The sequence below is a fragment of the Callithrix jacchus genome, chromosome 12 (assembly GCF_049354715.1).
Source record: "Callithrix jacchus isolate 240 chromosome 12, calJac240_pri, whole genome shotgun sequence".
Taxonomy (NCBI): Eukaryota; Metazoa; Chordata; class Mammalia; order Primates; family Cebidae; genus Callithrix; species Callithrix jacchus.
Genome location: NC_133513.1, coordinates 43,229,769 through 43,238,940, shown reverse-complemented (window position 1 = coordinate 43,238,940; position 9,172 = coordinate 43,229,769). Strand labels below are relative to the sequence as shown.

The following is a 9,172-nucleotide window of genomic DNA, read 5'->3' as shown; positions in this document are numbered from 1 at the left end:
TTTTTATTTTTAGTAGAGACAGGGTTTTGCCATGTTGGCCAGGCTGGTCTCAAACTCCTGACCTCTGGTGATCTGCCTGCCTCTGCCTCCCGAAGTGCTGGTATTACTGGCATGAACCACCGTGCCCGGCCTATTATTATTCTGTTTGTTGCTGAATTTCTCTGAACCTGGTTTTGTACTAAGGCTGTACATGCATCAGCCTGTTTAATCCTTGCATCAGTAAACCTATCAAGTAGATATCCTATTCCCACTAAAAAACAAAAAAGATCTATTAAATATATTTGATTCAAGATTAGAGGATGGCAGATCCCACTTTGGAAGTTAGGTAGATCTGATTTCAAAAGTACAGTCCTCAGCATTATCAGGCCTCTTGACTCTCAAGTCCCAGGAAAGGCACTAAATAGAGGATCTGGAGAACAGTGGAGGTGAGAAAGGGACAAATGGAATATGGGGGGCTCAGAGGGCCACGCCCTGTGCAGTTAGGGGAGAACGCTCATAACCACCTGCATGAATGAAGTGCTTCATGTGCACACATTTCTCTTTCACTTAATACTCCCATGACCCTGGCAGGTGGCCTCACAATCCACGCAGATTGTGACGGTACCTGCCAGGGTCACGGGAGCATACAGAATGTGAGGTGTGGAGAAGTTAGGACATGGCCCAGGGCATACAGAGACTAGTTAGGAATTTGGGAATTTGCCTCCCAGACATCTGCGTTGCCTCCACAGGCAATGCTACAGGATGTGCACGGTCCTCCCAGCCTGGCCGGGCCGGGGCACAAGTGGTGGGGAATCTGGCAGGGGCTTGCTCTCCCGACCCAGGCCCAAAAGCAAGGGGCCAAAAGGAAACAGGAAATAGGGACTGGTCATCTCTCTGGGGAGAGAGGTGAGGTCAAAGACAGCCCATTTAAAAGAGCCTCAGTGGCTGGGAGGGCCTGAGCTGACAAAGCCTCCTTGTCTTCTCCCTTTGGCACAAGAGAGGATTTCCAGAGGTATCAGGAAGACCCACGCCTGGAGAGCTCTCAGTGAGCGCTGGGCAAAGCTAGCTACTCGGCACAGATGGATAGGGGCTACTACGCAAGGCACAGAAGTTAGAGCCAGAGAAAGTGAGCCAGTGAAGTGTGAATGTGGATGGATGTCTCTGTTGGGGGAAGGAAAAGGAGGGGGCAACTCAATGGGTTGAGATTGTCTTTTTGAGGTTGAACGTAGTTGCTCATTCCTGTAATCCTAGTGCTTTAGGAGGCTGAGGTGGGAGATTGGCATGAGTTCAAGACCAGCCTGGACAACATATCAAGACCCTGTCTTTACAAAAAATAAAAATAAAAAATTAGCCGGGTGTGGTGGCACGCACCTGTAGTCCCAGCTACTCTGGAGGCTGAGGTGGAAGGATGGTAGGAGCTTGGAAAGTCGAGGCTGTAGTAAGCTATGATTACCCTGTGTGCCAGCCTGGGTGACAGAGTGAGAGACCCTGTCTGAAAAAAAGAAAAAAGAAAAGAGGTTTTTTTTGTTTTTCATTCTCAAGTTTTATTCAAGAACTCATACAAAATATTCCAAATAAATGAAATTTAATCCTCATCTTCCTCTCTTCTTTGTCCTTGTTAATTTGGAAGTAACGTAATTCATAACTCTCTTTGCTGTTAGCAGCCATGCATGACCAATCACGTACTCTTCTTCTTCAAATCATTTTTAGTGTGATATTTCACATACCTTTTGGAAAAAGTCACCCCAGATGTCACGGTGATCTTGCTCTTGCTCCTTTCGATGGTCACCACGCCCCTGACCAAGTTTCCCAGCTTTTCCGTTCACTTTGACCCTCTCTTGCAAACACTGCTCAAAATTGGCAGCACCCATCAGTCCATCTTCTATGGGTGGGTGCAGTCAAGAGTGATCTTCAGAATCTGCTTCTTTTTTGCCCCCCTTCACCACAAGCTTTTTCATGGGTGCCATGGCAGTAGTGGAGGCAGAAAGGGAGATGTTTCTTTTTAAATTGTTATTCATGTTATACAATTTCAGTAGCTTTGGGGGCGCCCAAAGTTATATTTGGTTATGTGAATGAATTGTATAATGGTGAATGCTGAGATTTTTGTGCACACACCACCCAAGGAGTGTGCATCCTACTCAATGTGTAGTTTTTTATCCCTCACTCCCCACCCGCACTCACTTCTGAATTTGCAGAGTCCATTACATCACTGTGCATGTCTCTGTCCTCATAGCTTAGCTCTCACTTACAATCAAGAATATATGGTATTTGGATTTCCATTCCTGAGTTACTTCACTTAGAATAATAGTCTCCACCTCCATCCAAATTGCTGCAAAAGACATTATTTTGTTCCTTTTAATGGCTGAGTAGTAGTCCATGGTGTATATGTACCACATTTTTTAAATCCACTCATTGGTCAATAGGCACTTACGGTGATTCTGTATCTTGGCAATTATGAATTGTGCTGCAATAAACATCCCCCTTTAATCTATCTCCTTTCTTACATGTGGCCCCGAATCCTCCCAGGTAGGAGAAGATGTAGGAAGATGGGAAGGTCTGCTTGGTACAGGGAGAAGCCAAGTGTAGAGTGAGGGTAGAGGTTTAATATTAACAATTATGGCTGAGCATGGTGGCTTACACCTGTAATCCCAGCACTTCAGGAGGCCGAGGCAGGTGGATTCCCTGAGGTCAGGAGTTTGAGACCAACCTGGCCAACATGGTGGAACCCCGTATCTACTAAAAAAAAAAAAAAATTAGCCAGTCTCGGTGCCACACACTTGTAATCCCAGCTACTCAGGAGGCTGAGGCACAAGAATTGCTTGAACCCAAGAAGAGGAGTTTGCAGTGAGCTGAGATTGCATACTGCACCCCAGCCTGGGTGACAGAGCAAGATTGTCTCAAATAATAATAATACTATCGGTGTGGCGCCATGATTTAATTTGTAATCCCAGCACTTTAGGAGGCCGAGGAGGGTGGATTGCCTGATGTTGGCCAACCCGACCAACGTGGTGAAGCCCTGACTCTACCAAAAATATTTTAAAAATTAGTCACATGTGGTGGCATGCACCTGTAATTCCAGCTACTCCGAAGAAGAATTGATTAAACCCGGGAGTCAGAGGTTCAATCGATTCGATCCACAGAGCTGAGATCATGCAGATGCACTCCAGTCTGTCTGACAGAGCCAGAATCAATCTCAAAAATAATAATAATATTAACAGTTATAATACCAATAGTTATAGTCCTAACAGCCAGCATTCATGATTTTGACATCACGTCCAACCTGGAGTGAAGTACTACATAGTCTGGCTTTTTAATTTGTAAAAATTTTATTATAGATTTATTTTTTCTGATTAAAATATCTTTAGTTTTTAATTGTTATGGGTACATAGTAGATATATATCTTTATGGGGCACTTGAGATGTTTTGATGCAGGCATACAATGTGTAATAATTACATCAGGGCAAATGGGGTATCTATCACCTCAAACATATGGTTTCTTTGTGTTACAAACATTCCAATTGTAGTCTTTTAGTTACTTTTAAATGTACATAGCAAAGGTAGAGTAAAAATAAAAAGAAAGAACAAACAAAAATGTACAATTATTGTTGACTATAATCACCCTGTTTTGTTCAAATAGTAGATCCTATTCATTGTAACTGTATCTATCTCAATAGTTTTTGAAACAGGTGGTTTTCAGTTACATGGATAAGTCCTTTTATTTCTTCTTCTTTTGAGACAGAGTTTCACTCTGTCACCCGGACTGGAGTGCAGTGGTGCAATCTTGGCTCATTGCAACCTCTGCCTCCCAGGCTCAAGAGATTCTCCTTGTAATGCTGGGATTACAGACATGCACTATTACCACCTAGCTATTTCTGTATTTTTAGTACAGACAGAGTTTCACCATGTTGGCTGGGCTGGTCTGGAACTCCTGAGCTCAAATGATCCACCTGCCTTGGCCTCCCAAAGTGCCAGGATTACAGGCGTGAGCCACTATTGCGCCTGACCAGCAGGGGTAATTTACTTAGTGACAATTTCTGAGATGTTGGTGCTCCCATCGCCTGAGCAGTGTACACTGTATTCAATGTGTAGTCTTCTACCCCTCACCCCTCCCCAGCTCCCCCCAGTCCCAAGTCCATTATATCATTCTTATGCATTGCATCCTCATAGCTTGGCTCCCACTTATAAGTGAGAACATACAATCTTTGGTTTTTCATTCCTTGTTACTTCACTTAGAATATGGTCTCCATCTCCATCCAGGCTGCTGCAAATGCCATTATTTTATTCCTTTTTATGGCTGCATAGTATGCCATGCTACATAGTCTATTTTTCAGTTATCTTGGCTGCTACCCTATGCGATGGGTTCTGTGATTATCCCAGAGCTTAGCAACAGCAGTTTTCCAACCAGTGTCTTTTGAAGTGATAAATCCACATTTAGAAGAGGAGAAAACTGGTCTAAATAGAGGGTCCAGCAAAAGAACTCAGCCACCCATAGTGCCTGGTATCCACTTACTCAATTTTGAGGTGTTTTTGCAGCAGATTCACATTGCTAAGTGTCAGTTCAGCTCATTGTGAAATCCATGGCTATTTCCTGAGAATGCATCAAGCTATTGTTCTTGAATTCCCTGTGGGTTTGGCGGGTAGCAGTGGGTTGGCATCTCCCTTGAGTTCTTCGAGAATTTTCTCTGCAATGCTCTCTAGGGAGATAATCTTATTTTGGCTCCTTGAGGTGAGAGTTTTAAACTGTCTGAAGACATTGCCTTGCTGACTGTTCAGAGCATTTCCGAGTTAGCATCTCTTAGTAATGGAGGCAGAGGAATTGCATTCAAATAGTGACTCTGTTCTTACTGGTAGTGTAGCCTCAGGCAGTTCACCTCCTCTCTGTGAGCCTCACCAACAAAGGCGGAGTAATAATAGCATCTATGGTCACAGCAGAATGTGAATTCTCTTGCTCACCTGCTTCTAACCTGCTGTCCTGGACCTGTCACTATGTTTTATTTGCTGTATGTACTTGTAGATTGTAAGTCTCCTGATGGCAGAAGGGTGGCACGCACCTGTAGTTCCAGCTACTTGGGAGACTGAGGCAGAAGAATCACTTGAACCCAAGAGGCAGAGGTTGCAGTGAGCTGAGATTGTGCACTGCACTGTAGCCTGGGCGACAGAGCAAGACTCTGTCTCAAACAAACAAAAACAACAAAAAACAGAAGTGCAGCCAGGGCCAGTGGCTCACGCCTGTAATCCCAACGCTTTGGGAATCCAAGGAGGGTGGATCACCTGAGGTCAAAGTGCTAGACCAGCCTGGCCAACATGGTGAAACCCCATCTCTTCTAAAAATTAGCCGGTTATGGTGGTAGACACCTGTAATCTCAGCTACTAGAGAGGCTGAGACAGGAGAATCACTTGAACTTGGGAGGCAGAGGTTGCAGTGAGCTTAGTTTGCGCCATTGCACTCCAGCCTGGGCAACAGAGTGAGATTGTCTAAAAAAAAAAAAAAAAACAACAGCAACAATAATAAAAAAACCCAGAAGCACACACACAGTTGTATTTCTCTGCGACTACTGCTCCAAAGCAGTGTCAATCACTCACATTAATGATAACTTTTAAGCAAAGCAAATTCTGTTTCACAGAGAAAACTGGAAGTTGGATATTTGTAACTGTGACTGTCATTTAACATTTAGCAGACCAGTAAAGCTCATAAACGCACGTGACACAACTCTCTGCAGACATATGCATCCCTTATGGTATAACTTCTCCAAGTGGCAAAAAGAAACACGTGCATTAACACACCCAAAGACGTAAGCTCTTGGTAGCATGTTAAAAAAGAAGCAAGGACTTGTAAGTCAGTGACTCACGCCTGTAATCCTAACACTTTGGGAGGCTGAGGCAGGTGGATCACTTGAGGTCAGGAGTTGGAGACCAGCCTGGGTAACATGGCAAAAACCTGTCTATGCTAAAAATATAAAAATTAGCCAGGCATGGTGGTACACGCCTGTAATCCCAGCTACTCAGGAGTCTGAGGCATGAGAATCACTTGAACCCAAGAAGCAGAGGTTGGAGTGAGCCAAGATTGTGCCACTGCACTCCAGCCTGGGCAACAGAGCAAGACTCTGTCTGAAAAATAAAAATAGTCCAGGCACAGTGGCTCACGCCTATAATCCCAGCCCTTTGGGAAGCCAAGGCCAGCGGATTACCTGAGATCAGGAGTTCAAGACAAGTCTGGTCAACATGGAAACTCCATCTCTACTAAAAATTACAAAAATTAGCCAGACATGGTGGCAGGCACCTATAATCCCAGCTATTTGAGAGGCTGGGACAGGAGAATCTCTTGAACCCAGGAGGCAGAGGTTGCAGTGAGCTGAGATCGTGACATTACACTCCAGCCTGGGCAACCAAGAGTGAAACTCCATCTCAAAAAAAAAAAATAAATAAATAAATAAAAATAAGGCCAGGTGCAGTGGCTCATGCCTGTAATCCCAGCTCTTAAGGAGGCAGAGGCAGAAGGATAGCTTGAACCCAGGAGTTTGAGACCTGCCTGGGCAATATAGCAAGACTCCAATTTCCACAGAAAGGAACAAAAAGTGTAAAAAAAAATTAAATAAAAATAAAGAAACAAAAACATATACACTTAAATTATGCTTCATAATGCATGTTTTAGTCTTTCATTTTTCCTAGAAATTATTTATGTACCCAGCAAATATCCATCAATTAAATGAGTACAGGGTTTCGAGTCACCTAAATATCTTTGAAATTATTCTAAAGTCAATATACCATGAAAGTTAATTTTTTTTGGAGACAGTTTCACTCTATTGCCCAGGCTGGAATACAGTGGTGCAATCTTGGTTCACTGCAACCTCTGCCTCCCAGGCTCAAGCAATTCTCTCTCAGCCTCCCCAGTAGCTGGGACTACAGGCCCACATCACCATGCCCAGCTGATTTTTGTATTTTTAGTAAAAATGGTTTCACCATATCAATCAGGTTAGTCTTGAACTCCTGACCTCAGGTGATCCACCCACCTCGGCCTCCCACAGTATTGGGATTACTGGTATGAGAGTCACCTCAACCAGCCAAAAGATAACTTTTGACACAAAATTCAATTTTGTTAAACACAGATTGACATTTACATATTTAAACATTATGTAAAAGCAATGCTAGCTTATTTTATCCATAAATATGTGTAAGTTTAGGAAGAAACATATACAAGCAGAATAAAAATGTATTCTTGCAATATACAACAATATGGGTGTGCATTTCTGGAGTTCTTTTAGTCCTATACTGCACAAGAAGTCTCATCCTCAGTGTATAGAAGTGCCTTTTTCCTCACACAGTTCCAAAAAGCATGTCATAATCCCTCCACCTTTTTTTTTGGGATGGAGCTTCACTCTTGTCACCCAGGCTGGAGTGCGATGGCACGATCTTGGCTCACTGCAACTTCCTGCCTCAGCATCCAAGTAGCTAAGATTACAGGGGCCTGCCACTATGCCTGGCTAATTGTTGTAGTTTTAGTCAAGACAGGGTTTTGTCATGTTGGCCAGGCTGGTCTAGAACTTCTTCCCTCAGGTGATCCACCCACCTCAGCCTCCCAAAGTGCTGGGATTATGGGCATGAGCCGATAAAATTTTTTGTTGTTTTTTAAGATGGAGTTTTGCTTTCATTGTCCAGACTGGAGTCCAATGGCACAATCTTGACTCACTGCAACTTCTGCCTCTCATGTTAAAGCAATTCTTCTGCCTCAGTGTCCCAAATAGCTGAGATTAGAGGCATCCACCACCACGTCCGGCTAATTTTGTATTTTTAGTAGAGATGGGGTTTCTCCAAATTAGTCAGGCTGGTCTCGAACTCCTGACCTTCTGCCTGCCTCAGCTTCTTAAAGTGCTGAGATTACAGGCATGAGACACTACGTTTAGCCATGAAACTCTTAAATATGTTCCTCAACATGATAGGTGGAAAATCGTTCTCTTAGAACAGTTTTTTTGTTGTTGTTCATTTGTTAGGTTTTTTTTTTTTCTCACTCTGTCTCCCAGGCTGGAATGCATGGTGTGATCTCAGCTCACTGCAACCTCTGCCTCCGGGGTTCAAGCAAGTCTCGTGTCTCAGCCTTCTGAGTAGCTGAGATTATAGGCACCCTCTACCACACCCGGCTAATTTTTGTATTTTTAGTAGAGACAGGGTTTTGCCATGTTGTCCAAGCTGGTCTCAAACTCCTGACCTCAGGTTATCCAACCGCCTCGACCTCTCATACTGCTGAGATTACAGGCATTTCTCTTGTTGTGTAAGGTTTCACATCTTTTAAAATGTCTAGAACAGATTGAGAGCAGTGGCTCACACCTGTAATCCTAGCACTTTAGGAAGCCAAGGCAGGTGGATCATTTGAGGTCAGGAGTTTGAGACCAGCCCAGCCAACATGGTGAAACCCTATCTCTAAGTAAAAATACAAAAATTAGCTGGTGTCTTGGCACATGCCTGTAGTTCCAGCTACTGGGGAGGCTGAGGCAGGAGATTCGCTTGAACCCAGGAGGCTGAGGTTGCAGTGAGCGGAGATTGTGCCACTGCACTCCAGCCTAGGCAACAGAGCAAGTCTCTGTTTCAAAAACTAAAGTAAAATAAAATAAAATAAAATGTCTGGAACAATAGGCTTTGTATGGTCAGCTAAAAAATATTTTTTAATTAAAAAAATGAAATAAAATTTCCAGATCTGTTTGCCTTTCCTTTTCTGTGACCTGTATGTTTAGATCCTTTTCTCCTTTTTATTCTTTTTGTGTTGGGAGGCTTCTTCCTATTGAGTAGTGGAAGCTCTTTATGCATCAGGAAAAGTCACCTCTGCCTGTGATATGAGTTGCACATATTTCTCCCAGTTTCATGATTGTTTTCTGAGTTTGCTCACAACAGTTTTAACACAGAACTTTTTTTATTTCTATATGGTAAGATTTGCTGGTATTTCCACTAATGTCCCTTTGTGACTTATCCAGAGAACAGAGCTTTGGGCCCCAGATGAGTGACAAAGGGCACACATAGTCCCTTAATGTGGAGGACCCACCCAGGTGACCTTGTTGCCAGCAGGGGGCGTCAGGGGCCGGTGGTGTTGATGACAATCTCCAACTACACTTGAGAATAAAGTGAGACATGGGAGTGACGGGGTAAGAATGGAGTGGCCCGGGAACCACTGATTTCTTTTTTCAGTGAACATTCTTTGTGAGGT

General features: G+C 43.6%; 1 pseudogene; it reads right to left on the bottom strand.

Moving 5' to 3' along the window:
- Positions 1-542: 542 nt before the first annotated feature.
- On the bottom strand, positions 543-1,946 carry LOC118146082 (large ribosomal subunit protein eL22 pseudogene; annotated as a pseudogene).
- Between the last annotated feature and the right edge of the window lie 7,226 nt (positions 1,947-9,172).